Raw genomic sequence first — 20932 nt, 5'->3', positions numbered from 1 at the left:
GGATGGGGACAACAATGAAATTTTAACACCCCACAGGATTGAATCACAACCTTCTCTTTTCCAGATGTGAATCATGAAATGTTAGCCTACTACTCCAATATCTGTCAAACGCAATCCAGGATACGTAAGCTCCAGAGAAAGTGCTATAATGAGTAAGTCTCTCCTCTTCCATCCAGAAGAGACTCACCAATACCCTTCAGAACTTTACATGACCTTTTTTACATTGCAGGTCAGGGGTCAGAAATAAGCCATCAAGGCTGAAAGCATGGAGATTCAAACTGAATTTAGTGGGCTCATTATGCTCAGGTGAATGAAGGTACTAGTAAAGGGTGCTGCTAGTACTATGGATTTCCAGAATAACAAACAGATGATCTTTGGGTTCAAGGATGGCAAGACTTTGTCTCATGTACCTTGGACATGCTCTTGAGAGAGAAAGTCCCTGGAAAAGGACAACATGGACGGAAAAGCTGTACAGCAACTCAAAGAGGAAAACCCCTAAGAAGATGAATGGACACATTGGCTACAACAATAGGCTCAGACTGAGCCACAATGTTCGGGATGATGCAGGACTTGGCAGTGTGTCAATCTGTGAGCATAAGGTCAGTGATTCAGACCTGACAGGAGAGCACTGTGTTAGTCTGGGTAGACTAGAGAAACAAATCCTCATAAACTCATATGTATATAAGAGAGAGTTTTATATAAGAGCTGAGTGTACATTAAGAAAGCAACCCAACTCAGGTCAGTCGAATCCCACAAGTCCGACCATTAGCCCTTATGTCCGACAACAGTCTACAAAGCCCTGCTCAAACTCACAAAACACACGCAAATGTGCTTCAAATGCAAGCAGGGTCACCCAAAGAGAACACGTTTCAGCAGGGTTTCCAGACTAAGAGGAAACCACTGAGAAGGAATCCATTGCCACTCCAGGCCCTGAGCCGCACCTCCAGGCCCCACCCTCCAGGTCGCCCTCATTATCTCCAGGCCACGCCCCTTCGCTCAGACACCACCCCACCCCCTCCCAGGTGATGCAATTTCCTGCTGACCTCACTTCTTCTGCCTGAGAAGGAGCCCAGTGAGCGCCCCAGGAGTTTCTACCAGTGGGTGAGTTTCTGCGTTTCTGTGCGGATCCAGGGCGCGGAATCCCCGCAGGCCTGGCGTCCCCAGCTGTGTCCGGCTTCCCCCGGACTTTATGCTTCCCGCACTCTGTCGGTCAGTGTTTTAGGTCGCTGCTACCCCCTGGGACATTTCCGTTGAAACCCTTTCTGAATTGGGTGCAGGCCTCACTTGGGTCTGGAGACTGCTGGCCGCTTTTCTTGCTCAGAGCTCCTCCTGCACCCTCACCCCTGGCTCCAGAAAGGTGCGATTGGGTGGGGTTCTTGCCTGGGCCCTTTCCCTCCACGTCAGGTCTCGGGCAGGAGAGCAGGGGACCCCGGAATGGCCTTTACCGAAGGGAGAGGCCAGCCTTGCAGTCATCAGGCCTCTCCACTGCTGACCGAGGTCTGTGTTAGAGCTTAACTTCTCAGCACCTTCCTTTGAAAAACGGTACCATAGCAGTGACGGCCCCAGATCCCCGCACAGACTGAGTCCTCACTGGAATTGCAGAGTCCCACATAGAGTAAACCTCATTGAATGCCTTCTGACCAGGAAGCAAAGTTGTAGGTAACTTGACCCTCAGGCAGAGGGTGTTAGCTAGCGAGACCCTCCCCAGTCCACTCACTGAAACAGAGATGGAAACGTTAAGGCTTTATTCAGACAAATTTGAATCTGGGCTCTCACCAGCAACTGAGGCAGGCTCAGTCTGTAAGGCGAGAGCACCGAACAGCTTCAAAGGGAAGTTATTATACTTCCTTGTGGGGCGTCTTGCCAAGCAAGGGGAGGGGGAAGGCCAGTTCTTGTGTGAAACTGGCAAAGCATTCTCAGAAAAGTGAAACAAAACAGTTTTTAAGTCTAACAAAATAAGTTTACATTTAAGGTCAGTTTGAACCCAGTGGTCTGCCAAACGATACTGTAGGTAGGCTAGGCTGCTTCTTGGAGCGTAAACATCCTGGGCAGGCTGCAATTTAAAGATTTTCCATTTCTGACAGGGGAGGGGGGTGTCCTGCCTGTTAGTGTTACATGGCACCCATTCTTGACTAAGCCGGGGTGGCCTGCCTGTTATTGTTACAGGGCACAGTGTCACAGAGGGCTTTGGAGAGTGTTTTTGGAGTGCGGCCAGCTCCAGTAAAACTTTCCATTCGATCCTTTTCGGAGTGGTCCTGATTAATCCTCAGACCTCCATAGAACAGTTTCTTGGGACCAAATTCTAAGTATGTAAATGATTTTTATCCTGTTGGATTTTTTCATATGTTAACTGTTTTTTTTTCATTTTCTTTGAATTTACTATGCAAGAACTGTGCCCTATTAATAGCAGCTCATTTTAAAAATTGTGTCATAATCATTTCTAATAAAAGGCAACATCCAAATATATATATATAACTCATATATAGTAAGAAAGGATCTTATTTAAAATCTACCATTTTCTCTGTGCCCCACTGCATGGTAGTGCTTGAATGTTCTAGCCTTTTATCCACGTGTTCTTGATAAGAGGCTTGTTTTGTCCACTGCTCTACAGTGGGTTCTGTGAGTGATGCCATAGCACCTTACACTCCTCCTTAGGGTTTCTAGGCTATAGTCCATGTGTTACCAATGGCCACCTCATGGAACACAACTGCTTTCATTTCATATAGCTGCCAGTCCTCTAACCACTGGAGCAAGATGGCTTCTTCACAGACTAATTTAGATGGGCCACTCTGACATGTTTTTCATTATAGACATGGCGATTCTTAATGGGAATTATGTTTGTTATTCTGATTTAGTCATATTTCCAACACACTATCCATGTGCATACATAGACATGAATATGCGATCATCATGTTCAATTTCCCCTTTGGTTAGGTGCCATGAAGTTAATTCCATCTCGTGGCTATGTCATGTGAGTTCCATAGTGTTTCTGGAGCATCATATTTGTGGAAGCAGATCTCCTGTGCTTCCACAGTAATGCGGGCTGTTTACCCCATCAAGCCTCAGTGGAACAGTCTAGTGCAAGCTATTTGTGCCACCTAGAAACTTTCATTGTCCCTAACCCGCCAAAATAAACTCACTGCCCCAAAGTCAATTCTCACTCATAGTGTTCCTTTGTAGGTGTGCGAGATCAAAATCTGTACAGAAGCAACCAGCCTCATTTTCCTCTTGCAGATGTGCTGGTGTGGTTGAACTGCCAGCTTTCAGGGTAGCAAATGAAGCCAGCATTCATTTTCCCCCCTAGAAATGAACCAAATCAAGCAGATGCCCTGAAACCCACACCAGCTCCTGCAGACTCCATGTGAGTCAGAGTGCAGGGATATTGCAGAGGGGTTTGTGTGACTGGTTTCTCAAAGTGCATCACCCAGGCTTTCTTCCCTGGAGACCCTAAGTAGACACAAACTTCCAATCTCTTCTTGAACACCTATCCATGTTAACCATCTGTAATGCTCAGGGACACCAAAAACTAAGCAAGGGACACGTGTGCAAATACACACACTTAGAAAACCCAGAACCTATATAAGTTGGAAATCTTTCAGAGAAGGAAAACTCAGACTATAAAAAACTATAAAATGAGGTTGAATTTCTAACTATAACATGAGAAACCACACAGTTGAATTTGTAAAATTTGCAGGACCCAGAAAAATAGTCATTCCGTTAATTTTCGGATATCAAGTTTTTATGTGAATTGTACAGATATACTGTAACCTAACTGATCTCTTTACCATAGCTAGATAATAAAATCAATATCAACTTTAATAGATCTTCAAGAGAGATGGTATATGTAAATAGCTTAATATTCTTCCTGAGTTTTCATGGAAGATGAACAGGTATCCTAAAGTTTTTTAAGATGTACAATATTTGAGGAATTAAAAATGTATTACATTATTCTATTTAGCATGATCCTGTACTGTGTAGCATAATCTATTAGGAACAGATATGCAGTGGCTTAAAAGGTTCATGGATAAAGTCCATTTTTATTCCATTTTTCCTTAACCTTTTTGAAAGCCCCTTGTGCATTCATGGCATAAAGGATTGGCTACCAATGAGCTCCTTGAATCTCAATTAGATAATACTTGATAAATACCATTTGCCTATCATTGGATTTCATATGGTGACTGTATGTGGTTTCAGAGTAAAACTATACTCCGTAAGATTTTCGTTGGCTAACTTCAGAAGTTGGTCGATTTCTTCTAAGGTTGCCTTCATTCTCCAATATTTTATTTGGTAGCTGAGCGCTCAGTTGTTCCCACTACTCAGGGACCTCCTTTAAGGACCTACATCTTGAAGTGTGAGTGCTTGCTGTCAGAGCCCTGTGCTGTGTCAGGAATTAACGTCCCTTACAGATTGGTGGGCCTTTTCTGGGGCTTCTTTTCTTTTTCTGTTGGTCTTTTATGTGTTCCTGTAATGATACTTTATTGTATGTGGGATATATGAACAAGGGAACTTTTTTGTCCCAGTGGGTTAAATATTGGGCTGCTGACTGCAAGGGCAGCTGTGCAGACTCACCCAAAATGTGCAGAAGAAGATGAGTCTGCCTGCTGCAGTAAAGATGGGCAGGTGTGGGAGTCCTACAGGGAGTTCTACACTGTCTGATAGCTCTGCTGTGAGTTGGCCGGATGTGGTGGGAGGGTTATGTGTGGACAGCGCCAGGCCTTGTTCTTGACCACTTATTAGCTATTTGAGGCTAAATGCAATTAGATTCACCTTTGGTGGACTGTTGTGAAGTGCGAAAAAAAATTTTTGGTGACAGTTTTGGGAACTGATCTATTGGTGAAGAATAGTTGTTGTGGAATATGCTATTTTTAAAAAAATCATTTATTGTGGGCTCATACAACTCATCACAATCCATACATACATCCATTGGTCCGAGGTCTCCCTTCACCCACTTTTCTGTTGTCCATCCCCCAGGGAGAAGGTTAGATATAAATATATATGTAATTGGTTCCCCTTTTCGCCCCAGCGTCCCTCCACCCTCCCAGTTTTGCCACTCTCAGCACTGGTCCTGAAGGCATCATCTGTCCTGGATTCCCTGTGTTTCTGGTTCCTATCTGTACCTGTGTACATCCTCAGGTCTAGCCAGATTTGTAAAGTAGAATTGGGATCATGATAGTGGGGGTGGGGAGAGGAAGCATTTAGGAACTAGAGGTAAGTTGTATGTCTCATCGTTACTACACTGCACTGTGACTGACTCATCTCCCTGAAATTCTTCTGTACGGGGATGTCCAGTTCCCTACAGATGGGTCTTGGTTCCCAATCTGCATTCACCCTCATTCACAATGATTTTATTTTTTTGTTCCGATGATGCCTGATTGCTAATCCCTTCTACAGCTCGTGATTTCACAGGTTGGTATGCTTCTTCCAAATTTGGGGCTTTGTTGCTTCTGAGCTAGATGGCCACTTGTTTACCTTCAAGCCTTTAAGACTCCATATGCTGTATCTTTTGATAGCTGGGCACCTTTAACTTTCTTCATCACTTTTAATGATATATCGATTTGTCTTCAGTGATCGTATTGGGAAGATGAGCACATAATGGTATGATTTTTTGGAACATGCTACTTTTTTATTTATTTCAGTCTTTTTTTATTTCTTCATTGAAGTCTCAATGACACACCTTTCTGGCGTCCTTTATCCTTATTTAAATTTATTAGATCAGCCTGGGGTTTGACTATCCTTAAAACAAAATAAATACTTTCCTTCCTGATAGCCTGTGGTCTGGTATTTTCTCCTCTAGGAACAAACTCTTTTGGGCTATCCATTGGTTAATTCCCATCATATCCTTCAAATCACTGTTTTCAATGAATTCAATTAATTAGACTACTGAGGGCAGATAACGAAAACCACCACTAAGAAAAAGGGCCCGATAGGCAGGTACGCAGAATGATTTCACAATGGAAATCAGCTGAGAGAGTGCCTATGTTCAACCCCCCTCTGTTTTCAACTTGTGCACCCATGGTGGTGTAGTGTGCTATGTGTTGGGTTGGTACCCACATGTTCAGACATTCAAAACTGCTAACTGGTCTACAGTAGAAAGATGAGGCTTACTACTCCCTTAAAGCCTCGCAGTTTCAGAAACGCACTGGGCCTGTTCTACACTGCTCTATAGGAATGATTTGAGTCCGAATTGACTCAATGACAGTGATTTTTATTTTTAATGTACAACAGAAAAACAAAACAACAACAAAACATGCCCTGTGACCTCCGTACTCTGAGTTCAACATGGTCAGCTTTTTTCTCTGAGACTGAAATGGTGAGTTTGGGCTCATCACAATTTTGTCATGAACCTGAAAGTCCTCATTTGCATTTCTTGTAATAACGCCTCTTTTGTTTTACTTTCTTGCTAGTGCTTCTTCATGCTCCATTTATTTTTCCTGTGTGGGATTTCCAAGAATACTTATTGCTAATGAGCTTTTCATTTGGTGGGTGATCATGGAACTTCCCTCTCCTGGCCATGAAGACCTGGGTGCTCTGAGACGCCTTTGCTTGTACGTTTGAGAAAGGAAATCAAGCTAAGTATTTGCAAACTCATCACAGAACCCCCCTACATTGTTAGAATTTCCTCATCATGCCAAGGTTCACTGGCTAGTTTCCTAAAGTGATCATGATTGGTCATGGTTTGCTTTGATTTGCTCAATGCTGTGTCTGCTTTGTCTGGGTGTTATATTTCTTCAATCAGTTGAATAAATGCAAGAGCCAGTTACATGGGCCTGAGGTAAGCAGTATTGTTTGAGACTCATGGCTTTTACAGGAAAATGAGTTCCAGTTATCTGAACTGAATACAATGTTTTCTTCATCTCCTCCTCGTACTACACAGATCTCTAGATAATCTCTGTAACCGATGACTGACAGAATAACAAACTGTCGGTGTATGAACAGAAATGTAGTTGCCAGGCACTTAGTTGTACGTAGACATGGGAACTTGTATGCTGACTCGATTCAACAACTTACCATTTGAGCAGTACTGAACATGTACTTAATGGTTCGTGACTTTCTTCAGCTATATCCCATTGGAAGCAACATCTACTTAAAAGAGACAAGAGACTAAATGAGCCAATGTGGCCATATTTTGGGGGAAATTGCTTCAAAATCGTGGTTGCGGAATAAATGCAGTGTTTTATCATGAACATGTTGTGTGGAAGAGACTCTAGTGGTTCATTGGTTGAATTGATTGGTTGCAGGCCATACCCTCTGTGGCTCCAGCATACAGGGCGCATCAAAATAAGACAATGAGGCTGCATGACGTACAGACTGGGAAACACTAACGAGCAGTTTCACTCCCTGTTAAATGGTCAAAATGAGTTAGAATGTACTCGACAGCACTACATTTGGTTTGGTTCATCATGAAGGAATGGGAAGGCTTTAAAACATGGCACCTGATGCACTGCTGTGGATGAGATTTTGAAAGGCTCATTGGATCGACATTAGGTTACACTGTTGTAGCAGAATTGTAGAGTGACGGGGGCAGGTCATGTGACTTTATGTTATAGCTAGTTGGCGATGCAGTGAAATTTTATCATGAAAGTGAAACCTTTTCTATGTTGTTTTTAGGTGGCATCATGTCCATTCCAACCCCTAAACCCTCTATTTAACAGCATGAAACACTGTCCTGTCCTGCACCATCTTCACAAATGTACCCACGTTTGAGCCCATTGTGACAGCCCCTGTGTCGATCCATTTTGTTGAAGTCCTTTCTCTTCTTTGCTTCTCTCTCCCTTACCAAGCATGATGGCCTTCTCCAGGGACTGGTCTATCCTTAAAAAATGTGGGAACAAAAGTCTGACAAGTCAAAGAGGCCAGTCCCACAGCTGAGAGAATGCTAGTGGTCATCATGTTCAGCTAGTCTGCCTTCCATGACCTGCAAATGTGAAAAAGTCTTTAAAAAATCTAAAATGTGAAAACATCTCAAAGCCTGGTGTGTGAGTACTAGGATCCTAAGACAGTTTACCAGTCAAATGCATTGAAGTTCAGTCTACTTATGCGAAAATTGGAATCGAACTATATTTTCCAAATCAGCAAAAAGAAGGACATGCTATTATGATATTTCATAGATTGTGCTCTTTTGTCAGTATATCCTGTGAGCTTGGAGTATATTTATGTGTATGTCCAGTGTTTTTTGAGGGGAGCAGTCCATAATAATTACATGACAGTAGCTTTGTGTCTCAGAGTGGGAAAACTTGGAGGATACTTATTCTTTTTGTTGAGATTCTTTTTTTTAAAAAAAATCTGTATATTAGGGGCTCATAGAACTCTTATCACAATCCATACATACAACATATGTGTAAAGCACATTTGTACATTCATTGCCCTCTTCAATCTCAAAACATTTGCTCTCCACTTAAACCCTTGGCATCTTACACTGCCCGAAGTCTCCCTTCACCCCCTTTTCTGTTGTCCTTCCCCCAGTGAGAAGGTCACATGTAGATCCTTGTAATCGGTTCCCCATTTCCACCCCACCCTCCGGGTATCTCGACTCTCACCACTGATCCTGAATGGATCATCTGCCCTGGATTCCCTGTGTTTCCAGTGTACAGGTGATATCTATATTTTATTGTTACCTTTCACTCTTGCCCCTTTCCCTTTTTTTTTTTTTTTGCCCTGTTTCCCTGCTAACTCCAAGGTTAGCGGTTCAGAATTACAAGTCACCCTGGGGAGAAAGGCAGAGTTTCCAATCTTGTAAAGAGTCACAGTCTCAGAAATCCACAAGGAGACGTTACACCTCCTTTTAAAGGGTCGCTGTAATCAGAATCCACTCGCTGGAACTGAGTTGGGCTTAAGGTTTTTGTTGCTGATGACAGTGACAACTCTGTCCATTTGCTGCATCCCCACTTTGATTCAACCTCCATTGAATTCTTTCTGATCATTAACCAAGAATGTTGATCATCTTCCCCTTGGGGAGAATGCCTTAGAAAATAGATTGTCTGCACTCCTCTCCAGCCAGTTCTTTCCCAGGGCCTGCCTAGATGTACCCTTGATGGAACTCACCTTACTGAGGACAGCACAGGGGCCGTTGTTATGAGTCTGGCCTTGATTGCCTCAGTTTGAAGGCCCTGGACCAATCTTTTAAGTCCTTCTATCTAATAATGTGCATGTCCCAATTATGGTCCCATTCCTGCTGCTACTGCTCCGCCTGTAGCTGTGATGTATTGATCTGCCACCAATCATGATCTGTGACATGGTCTTTTGTTCTGTGCCCTGTTTATCCAGGGTCTCGACTGAATCCTCAGTTGCATTTGAACTGCTTATGGCCTCCCTTATCCATATGATGTATGTGTGTGTTTCTTTTGTTGTCTCTTAAAGTTTAGTAAATGTTCTCCTTAAATTATATTTGACAAAGGGGTTACTTTTCTACCCTAAAGCACAATTTAGTCATTAGTGACTCAAGGTACAGTTCTTTGAGACAGCATCTTGACAGCCACCCTGCAGGTGAGGTCAGGCCCTGCAACCCCCTGGCTTCTGTCCTGAATGGGCATATGTTACAAAGGTCTTTTCGTTCTGCGGATAAATGTTCACTCTGCACATTAGCCTTACACCAAACACACTCATCTCTATGTGGGTTGGCAAATCTAGTTGCCCAGATAAGTACTCGGATGTACCCCCAGTTCACCTCCTAACCTCCTGCCCAAAGGCACTCGGGTTTCTTCCCAGGCCACAGCTACACTCTGCAGCGGAGTAGAAAGCCATGTCACTCATGGTAGAAGGAAGCCCCATCCTGCTTTTGAGGAGAAATTGGTGGTTTCCAACTGCTACCTTGCAGTTGGCAGCCCGACAGTCACCACTATGCCACCAGGGCTTCTTTGGAGGAAGTTAAGGGGACATAGCTAGAAAGACTGTATACTTGTATAGGCCAACTGTCTAACTCAGTGATTTTCAGCCTTCCTAATGCCGTGCCCCTTTAATGTAGTTCCTCATGTTGTGACCCTCCAACAATAAAATTATTTCTGTTGCTACTTCATAACTAATTTTGCCACTGTTATGAATCAGGCGACCTCTGTGAAACAGTCGTTCCACCCCCAAAGCAGTCTGTACCCGCAGGTTCAGAATCGCTGATCTCACTGCATTAGGAACTACAAATAATGCTACATTAAAAACGTTGATCTCTATTGGGATTCAAAGTATACTTACTATTGGGGGAAGTATACTTCTTTATTTCAAAATATATACATAAATTTCAGTCTAACATGTCATGTGTTTATTATGGAGCCTTGGCTTTGACATGTGTTAACAGTTGGACTGCTATCCTCAAGGTCAGAGGTACACAGCCATTAGCTTCCTATCCTGGCTTTAGAGTCTCGGAAGCCTGGGCCCTATCTGCAGATTATATGTCTAACTCTACTTGATGGTTAGTTTTAAAGTGTTTCTAAAGTGATTTTACGATTTATAGTTCTTCTATGAAATAATCTTTCATTTATAATAGCTCTTTATATATCCCATTTTAAATGTTTCCAGATACTTTACTTAACATAGTCATCTTCAAAGTTCATTGATTTGTTATTCTCCTGGAGAGTCACACAGTAAGGAATTGGTAGTTCTGTATGGGGTGAGGTAGGTATCCAACTTTTTGGTTTCTTCCTTTTTGACATTTATATTTGATTGCCCAATCTCTATTTGTTATAAAGTCATCTTATATTCACATGTTTGAAAATTTTGAGATTTACATTTATTGCTCATTCAGGGGTCCTCACACTACAGCCCGTGGGCCACATGTGGCCTGCCAAGGACATTTTTCCGGCCCGCCAGGTGTTTTTGCTGCCGCTGCCTATCCTGCTTAGCAGCTGACTCTCCCAGTGTGCATAGGAATTTGTTCAAAGTTTTTTTAAAACTATAGTCCGGCCTTCCAATGGTCTGAGGGACAGTGAACTGTTTTAAAAGTTTGAGGACCCATGGCTCATGTTATAAGCATGCTTTCCATCACTCACTAAGGGAATCATTAACATTATTGGGGACTTGGTGTAAGGAGAGGGACAAAAAAGTAACTGCATCTGGACCTACAGGTTATGTATTACTCACATTGTATTCTCTCATCAACCGGCAGATTGTGCATCACCAGGAGCATAGAGAAAGGAGGAAGAAATGCCTGATTCAGATGTTATTATTTTGGGGAGATCCTCATAAGAGATTGTAATTTGTGAACATAATTGAAGCTGATCAGATGGGACAAACATAAAGCATCCCAGTTGCCGGCAGTGTCCTAAGGACCTAAGAAGATGACCAAGGCCCAGGTGATTCTGATGTGTTTTATCTTTTTCTGTATTAACTACTAGGAATGTAGAAGCCTGGATAATACTGATTCCGCTCAGTGGGAAAGTCAAAATTTGAAATTAGAGATAAACTTTGACTCTGACTTCAACATTTGGATGGAGAAGATTGAGAATATTTTGATCATAGGATTAATACATCAATGACGATTCTTTGGATGACACTATCTTCCAACTCATAATGCATCATTCTGTGGCCAGCTCATGAGAAGCTTTCAAATGATATGCTGTACGTAGTTTTTAAGGTGAAATAAAACCACGTCTTTAGGAGAATTCCCTATTCCATCGGATTTTTGTCTGATTAAGTGTCTTTAACGCTTCTCTTTGAAGGTGATATTTACATATTTTCCTGAACAGCAGCATTCTCATTAATTCATCTAAAATGGGCCTTGTAGCGATACTGGTTTAAAATTGGTTTACACCTTCTCACCTCCTGTAACTATTACCTGCAGGAGAGAGGATCAACCATCAGCAGCAGCTCTGATTCCTATATGGGAGAGCTTAAACATACCTGTACTCTCCAGTGGTTTTCCAGTTCTGACACCAGTATCTTTGCCACAGCCCTCTCCTACTCAGCTCATTAATTTTTTCCAGTGGTCATGGCCTAATTGCAGCTCAGAGTCACAGGTACATGTTTTATTCAGTACCAGAATATAATTTGGTGTCAGAATCAATAGGCTACACATTGGGATTCATATTACAGAACCATGTAGGCAAATTTGATCTTCTTCAGGGTAGGTTTGTTCTCTCTGTCCCTCTCAGACATTTTACCCCCTGAAGTTAGGCTCATTTCTTTCTTCCATCTGTATAGGCTCCTCTCAGCTCCTTGAGGATATCCTCCTCTTCGTCTTGCCTGCCTGCCCCACTATGTTGGCTGAAAATCTGTTCTGGACCTGCCACCATTGGCTCCGTTGCTGTGTCTTTTCTGCCCTGATCAGTATCTGCATTGGTACAGCTCTTGACCCATGAATAGTACAGTTCATTTTGCAGGAGCAGTAGTAGACCAGTCCCTAGGAGGTAGAGGTTTAAGCTGTTCTATGATTTTCCCTGCAGTATCTCAGAAAACTAAATAGCCATCAAGTAAATAACTCTTCAGGATGTGGAAGCTGGTGAGTCCCAAATTTGTATAGAGGTCAGGGATCAGTCTGTAGTGTTCTCCTCATTCGTGTGCTTGCCATGGATGATGAACCAGATCATCAGGGCAGAACTCAGTCCACTGCCTCACAAAGTGAAGTTATTGAATCTGGTCAGATAATAAGTTGTAGCGGCTGAGGAATCCAAATGGGAATGTCAGGCAGCAGGCTGTTGGCTCATAGAGTTGAGGGAGCTCTCAAGTCAGGTCACGTAGGCAGCTTGCAGTTGCCATTCAAGGAAATGGCTCATGAATTTCTGGAAGCTGGCAAATCTCTAATCCAAGGGTTCATTCTGAACTCCGAGACTATAGGGGCTAACAAAACCAAATCAACAGATCAAATGACAGGCCAATGTCTCTGTCTCTTCTCAAACCATGCTTGCAGGCAGTTCTCTCTCTCTCTTGATATGATGGCTTCTTGGGTCAACCTAGCGCCTTCCCTGCCTAGGCAAGGTTAAGAGAGCTGCAGAGGTCGAGCCAGTGGAAGAGAACTGCAAGGGAGAGCATGTGGTGAAAGATGGCAGGTCCAAGAGGACCTTGCAATTAAAGCTAAGGCAAAACTGTGTGAAGGTGACTCAGAAGAATTTGTCCTAAGGTTGTCAAGAGGAGCTTGTGCTCCTCTTAAGAACTTAAGAACTTAGAAAGTCATTCTGCATTCAGGAAGGGAGATATTGCCTCTGAACATTCTGCTCTTGGTTCGGAGATAGAGCTTCTTGTTTCTGATCCCAAGGTGTACCTGTTCATTAATAGACCCCTTTGAGCTATTTAGTTTTGTGTGGCCATAGCAACAGATTTTCAAACCCAGAAGTGAGACAAAGAGTGGTGTGGGAGGAATGACTTGGGTAAGAGTTGACTAAAAATATTGGTGAACTGAGGTGTGTTCGACCACCCCCATATGAACTGTTCCTGATAATCATTGCCACTGGAGATACTGAGCCTTTTATAATGGTGATACTGCTAGAATTCCCAATTCCATTTCACAATGTACTGTAAACTTGTTTGTTAATATAAACAAGTGTGTGAATATAAATCTACTTTGTGTGAATATAAATCTCAGCTATTTCTAGCACATTCAGGTAATTTCACTGGTATTCAAAATTCTAATTTTATGAGTGGGTGCATTATTTTGGGGCATGGAGGTCCCCAAGACTTGAACGGTGATCCTCAGGAGTGACATTGCAATTGTGGCAAATATTAAAGACAGCGCAGTGGGGCATGGGGCTCCTCATCCTATGTCAGGACTGAGAAAGTGAATGTATTTTCCAGTGGGTATATGTACTGGAGTTTACAGATCTTTCCATAAGGCGTACATGCCATGCAATTAGTGTATACATAGTCAATGGGTAATAATATCGTAAGTGGGTAACATAATAAGCAAGACTGTGATTCACCATCTTGACCTAGTGCTAGTTGACTTGAAACCCACCCTGTGCCCTCCCCAGGCATTTGCTACATTTATGGTGGGTTGGCTACAGAACCTGATTGCTCTGATCTACAGAGAACCTTCAGGCACAGTGAAGTAGCCAGGCACAGAAATGATTCATCTACTATGAGATCTCCTTTAAGACTGCTCCTTAATGGAGAGCTATTGTAGGGGGTGGGGGTGGGGCACATTATTTGGCCTGGAGAATGTGTATTTGAAAATATTTATCAGAACAATGGAGATCTTTCTGAAAATAGGGCTAGTTTTCCGTCCCATAATTGCGAATGTAGAAATAAAGTTAAATACTTTCTACCAAGTCCTCAGTTTGCCACACATTATGGAATATACAGTTTTTACTACTGTTTTGCTTTCTTTACTGTAAGATAGTTTTAAAAAATCTTCAAATGGAAAGTACACCATTAAATCGACTCCTCTTACTGTAGGAATCACTGACATTCAACGATGTGGCTGTAAAGTTCACCTGGGAGGAATGGCAGCTCCTGAACCCTGCTCAGAAGACCCTATATCAGGATGTGATGTTGGAGAACTATCACAATCTGGTTTCCATCGGTGAGGAAAATTCTGAAGTCATTGGCTTTTCCTAGCTTATGTGTTCAAATCTTTGTAGTGTCTGTGGTGTTCTCAAAGAGGGAGATTCTTGTTGCATTCTCTGGTTCTAAGTTAGTAGGTAAGGTCTCCTATGCTTGAGAGAACACCCTTTGCTTTGTTCCCTTGAACATGCTTTTCGTAGAAATACTGTATTCTGCACGCTTTACAAACTTTAGGTTAATTTTGCTGTGTCTAAGATTCTGTAATTTCTCATGAACAGGTTATCTAGTTGTCACCCCAGAAACGTTCTCTCAAATGGAACAAGAGAACTGTGGTCGGTATTAGAAACAAGCTGTAGTGGGATTTTTTTCAGGTGCATGGTCAAAATACCTTAAGGGGAATTGGCTGGGGGCGTTGATTCAAGTAGTAGAAGGCCTCACATCCAAGACAGGTGTCGGAAAATGCATAAAAGTGTGTACTTCTTTGAATAGGAGAACTCACTTTTCCTAGAAGTTGAGAGAAGTACTCCTGTAGCTCTTGAGATTAGATTTCCATTTATTTGATTTATAGTACTGTTTGTTTGCTTCCCTAATTTTCTGTCTTTAAGATTCTCAAAACCTACCCTTTTTTATATGCTTCTATCTTACTATGAAAATCCATCTTGCAAGCCTCTCTCCAAACAGAGAACTCTGATTTTGTAACTGGCCTCGGAATACAGCACATTCCTCCCCTACTGAGTAAGAATGGCTTGCCCTTTTGTTGTTCGCAACACAGTCTAGGTTCTTGAACTCCCACCATGAATGAGTCCGTCTCTTTTGGGCTTCCTTAGCTTCCCCCTTGGAGTTTCTCTAAAGGTTTTAGTGTCCATTTTCTCATTTGTTTTCCTGTTTCTTTAAAGTTTTCTTCATTCTGGTGAAATAAATTCTTTCTATTTTCCTATAGAGATGGTCAAATTGCCTTCTCTGTTGGAATTCTTCAACAGACATGTTTCTCCATATTTTGCTCCTGTTGGTGAAACACGTTTATGGCTTCTGTTATTTTCAGGTCTTTAAAATCACCTTTCTAACAAGAAAATTGTTATCAGCTTAGGATATACTTTAGCTCTCTACCTCCAATTTTGTTCTACTTGGAAGATTTTATTTTATTTTTTTACATTTTCGAATGCTCGGTTTATTCACTGCAGACACATATCACACCATCCAAAAATTAATAACTCAAACTACTAAAGATAAAAGGATTGGAGCAAGTGTGATCATAAGTATGAGCATAGTATCTACTTGTAAGATTTTAAAAACATTTCTGTTCCTCCGATAATTTTTAAGTGGAAAGGACATTTTAACATCCTGAGTTGTTGGTTTCTTCATTAAACACATATCTACTATATATTCCTTACTGTGCAGTGTGCCTTCCTTAGGCCCACCCCGAAAGATGACTTTTGATGCTTCTAAAGAACATTTTTTTCTGTATGTTCCAACAGATTTTTTTGTTGTTATTCAAACAATGCATAGTATATTCAATATTGCTCTCTCTCTTCTGTCTTTTGAGTAGCCTTTTGGTTTTCATATGTAAGATGTCTTTCGTGTTGTCCCACATCTCATCTCTTCTCAGTCATTAGTCTTCTTTCAGCAGTCTTTTTATTTTTTTAGTAATAGAAAAATCCCCAGAATTTATTTTCAATTTTGGTCAGTGAGGATGTAAATAATAAAGAAAATCAACCAGTCAACAGAAGTATCAAAAACAGGACAGTCATTCAAATATACAGAAGATATAAACAGTATAGATTCATTTCCACTTGATTTAATCCTATTTACACATTTAAAATACAAAACAGAGTTTAATTGGTCAAGGATCTTACACAATTTGCACCAGGAAAGGAACTTTAGTTCATTACCACGTCCTCAGTATCTTGGCACAGAAAGAAATCTCATCTAATCGATATGTATTACCATCAACAATTAAAAAAAAATCTGGAGAGTAATTACTGTCATCCCCAATTCCCCGACGATGCAGAGGGATCCGTGTCTTCAGCTTGATGGTGCTACTTGATGTTTCGGACAACCCTCCGACAGTGCTTTGTTTTCATCTCTCCCAGTGCTTGTTCCAGCTGCTGCACCAAATGGAACAGGGTCACTTGGTACAGTCTGCAGAACTCTGGTGGTGTGATCTCTATTCTGATGAGGTGTAGCTTTATAGTCACTGATGACTTAATCTGTTGCCTGAGACTTCTGCTTGCGAGCTGTGCATCTAATCTCCATTCAAGGCTGTGGTAACTGGGGAGCCTTGATGCCAATTCGCTCAGAATCGTTCAGATCTCCTTTCGGTTGTCCAGGTAAAGCTGAAGCAACAATCTGTTCAGTTCTTCAGAGAATCCCAGAACAAACACGGAGTCCTGGAAATCCAGTTCGGAAGTCATGAGCTTCGAGCTCTCATTGAGGAGATATGTTAACCCTTCCACAATATGCTGGAAGGTGTCCCTACTCACGTTGAGTTTCCTCGCGGCGCCTTCGTCGATCTTGGGGTTTGACCCTCACCGCAGGAATTCCACCGCGATGCGCCCGAACTCGGTGACCACTGTGAGGGAAGCCAGCGCGCTGGATCTGTCAGCAGTCTTTTATTCCTCAAGTTTATTCTTTACATAGTCTCTCAGCTCTGTGATCTAGCTACTTTTCCTAACTTCTACTTGGATTTGAGCAATTGATGATCTGTTCCACAGTTAACCCTTGGGTGTGTTTTGACTAATGAGCTTCTCCACCATTTCTTTCTATGGATATGGTGGATTTGATTTTTGTTTGTTCATCCATATGTATAGTTTCCATTTCTTTTGTTTAATAAAAATTTGCTTTGAATTCATCATTAGTCTCAAAATTTTATCGGTAAACTTGTGTGTCATTTCTGTCACTAAGGCTGCATTTTCCAATTACTTATATTGTTCCCAAATTTTACATTCATCTGTGTACATGATTGTATGTATGGTTGATCAATGTCAGGCTGCAAAAGGTATGCAAAATTTTCTAATGTATATATATTTATTTAGTTAATTGTATTGATACTACCATGGTTTCAAAATATTTTCTTCTTGAATTCCTTGATATCACCTGCCCGTATTCCCTCCCTCTCCCACCCTCAATTTCGTTATCGTGGAAAACAGAACCTGGATGAAAGTGTAAGCAACCTTACCTCTATACTCCTGACTTCATGGCTTGGGAGACCAGTACTAGTGTTAGAAGAAAACCTCCAAGCCCCAAGGATAAAGCTAGAGCTGAAATGCACAATCTCCAGATAGAGTGGTCTCCACAACTGCTCTCCAGTAAGATGTTAGAATATAGCTCCTACAGGGACCTGACTTCTTGCTACTCAGCTAAAAGATGCCTAGCTTTAAAAGCAATCAGGTTCCCTTTGTTGCTATCACTCAAGCAATCAACTATCACTTTGTCTCTTAAATTCCCTCTGGATGGGTCTTAAGGGATGGTTGTATAATTGAAGGGCAGACATAAAAAGGCTTTGTATTCTTTCACCAATTTTTATAGTGTCAGGGCATGCAGCCCCGCCCCCACTCCTTACTCACAGTGATGCCTACCTACTTAACAAGGTAGGCAGTGGCTTTACCCTGAAGGTCCCTGAAGTGATTGGGTGAGCAACTAAAGACCAGTGCTGAGGCTGAGGGCAAGTGAGGGAAGTAACTATCCACTGAGCAGGGAGAACAATAACAACATATCTGCTCTTATAGTTAAAGCTGCTCGCAGATGGTAATAGTCATGTGTTGTATGAGGTATCATTAAGGTAGCACTGTAATGAAAGGATATTGTGGGGATGATTTTTAATTAGGAGAATGTAATTGGGGCTCTTCTCCAACTTACAAATGTGAATGCTTCCCTCCAACCAGATACCTGGCCTTGCAATCTTTAATTCTATCTTTAATTCTGAGAATAAAGAATTGGTCTGCCTCCAATCTCTTCTTGATCTTGTTTCCCACAGCCTGATACTTATCATGAAGTGTTCTAAAAGAGTTCAACATATTCCCACATTCACATCTGTCTGTTCTGTTGTCCATGCTTTCTGGAGGCTCGCACACCTCGCTGCAATATAAACTCACTGGTAAATGACCTCACTATCTTATTACAGCATCGGAGATGAAGCCACTCTACCCCGTTTTTGCTGTCTGCTTTATCTTTCTTACTTGCACATGCTATTCCTACGAGCCTTTTGACTCTGGGACTGGACCCCACACTTTGTTTGCTAAACAGTTGGTGCACAAATCTAAATAACACTTTTGGTAACTGGTCTTACTTGCAGGCATATGAATGTTAACCATCTGCTGACAGAATTACACTTAAGGGAAGATCTTCCCATATACTTTTTGATGAAGAATATGATTTTAGTCTTCTTTAATTTGTCAATCTCAGCTTTATAAACCACTTGATTATCTAATTAAAAAGAGCCAGTATCAGTCTATTTAGTTGAATAATTGGCAAGCCTTATCACATCTGTGGTCTATTGGTCTCAATTTCTTCCTTCTTAGGCAAATACCAAATCTGTGTCCATTCATCACTTTCATAGCCAACCTGATTTCTACAATAAGTTAACTATTTAGATTGTTTGCACTGTTGTGTTACCTCCAATGGGCAATAAACATTAAGCATAGTGTTTTATTCATATAAAAGGGTTGTCACTAAAGATCTACTTTGTATCAATGCATATTTTAAGAGACCTGTTGTCAATCAAGATGGTGAAAAGAGTCAATGTTCTTTTGCTTTACAGAAATCCACAAAGATGATGATCATTTGCTTGAGCACTCGCAATATGAAAGTTGCATAGACAGAACAGAACGGTGTTATAAATTTAATGCATTGGAAAGTATTGTTTCTCAGCACAAAAATAATTTTCCTCCAAAGGAAAATGATGAGATGTTTGGCTTACATGAAAAAATCGTAAAATCATATTTAATCATCCTGGAATTAAATCAGAATAGAAGCAATAAAATACAGAAGTCAGTTGTGCTCAGTGAAGATGAGGAAACTTTTCTCCATGTTGAACAAGAGCAATGTTGTACTGAAAAGGAATTCCCTGAGTGTGAACAATCTAGGCTCATGAAGTCACAATGCCATCAGCATCAGAAATCTGATGAAATTGAGAAACCGCACACAGGTGATAAATGTGGGACAACCTTCATCGAGGAGTCTGTGTTCTATGAGCACCGGATCACTGATACACTAGGTAAGACCTATGAATGTACTCAGTGTGGGCAAACATTCAAGAAGATTGAGGTCACTGTTCATCAGCGAACTCATACTGGAGAGAAACCCCATGTGTGTGGTGAATGTGGAAAAGGCTTTATCAAGAAGACTTCTCTCACTGTTCATCAGCGAACTCATACTGGGCGGAAACCCCATGTATGTGGTGAATGTGGAAAAGGCTTCATTCGGAAAACAAATCTCAAAACTCATCTACTAACTCATACAGGAGAGAAACCCCATGTATGTGGTGAATGTGGAAAAGCTTTTATCGGGAAGAAAAACCTCACTGTTCATCAGTGAACTCATACTGGAGAGAAACCCCATGTATGTGGTGAATGTGGCAAAGGTTTCAACTGGAAAACACATCTCAAAACTCATCTACGAATTCACACTGGCGAGAAACCCCATGTATGTGATGAATGTGGAAAAGGCTTCATTCTCAAAAAACAGCTCAAAACTCATCAAGTAACTCATACTGGAGAGAAACCCCATGTGTGTGATGAATGTGGAAAAGGCTTCACTCGGAAAACATATCTCAAAACTCATCTACTAACTCATACAAGAGAGAAACCCCATATATGTGGTGAATGTGGAAAAGCCTTTACCTGGATGACTTCTCTCACTGTTCATCAGCGAATTCATACTGGAGAGAAACCCTATGTGTGTGGTGAATGTGGCAAAGGTTTCAACCGGAAAACACACCTCAAAACTCTTCTACGATTTCATACTGAAGAGAACCCCTATGTATGTGGTGCCTATTGCAAAGGCTATATCAGGAAGACTGCTCTCACGGTTCATCAGTGAACTCATACTAGAGAAACCCTATGTGTGTGGTGAATGTGGAAAGGCTTTTACCTGGATGATTTCTCTCACTGTTCACCAGCAGACTCATACTCGATAGAAACTGTATATATGTGGTGAATGTGGAAAAGGTTTTATCAGATAGAAGGACCTCAGTGTTCATCAGGGAACTCATACTGGAGAGAAACCCCATGTGTGTAGTGAATGTGGCAAAAGCTTCATTCAGGAAGGAAATCTCAAAACTCAGCTACAAATTCACAGGAGAAAACCGCTATGTATGTGGTGAGTGTGGTAAAGCTTTCAGCCAGAAAACATAGCTTATAGCATATCAGAAACTTCACACAGAAGCTAAACCCCATGTATGTGGTGAATGTGGGAAGCCTTTTTCAGGAAGAATAAGCTCATCGTTCATCAGAAAACTCACCATGCAGAGAGAGAAACCCTGTTTGTAGTGAATGTGTCAAAGGCTTCATTCAGA

General features: G+C 41.6%; 1 pseudogene; it reads right to left on the bottom strand.

Annotated features, from left to right (window-relative positions):
- Positions 1-16457: 16457 nt before the first annotated feature.
- On the bottom strand, positions 16458-20545 carry LOC142427582 (COMM domain-containing protein 2-like; annotated as a pseudogene).
- Positions 20546-20932: the final 387 nt, after the last annotated feature.

This window comes from Tenrec ecaudatus, chromosome 15 (assembly GCF_050624435.1).
Source record: "Tenrec ecaudatus isolate mTenEca1 chromosome 15, mTenEca1.hap1, whole genome shotgun sequence".
NCBI lineage: Eukaryota > Metazoa > Chordata > Mammalia > Afrosoricida > Tenrecidae > Tenrec > Tenrec ecaudatus.
Note: the sequence above shows the minus strand (reverse complement) of the source record. Positions and strands in the feature narration are given on the sequence as shown.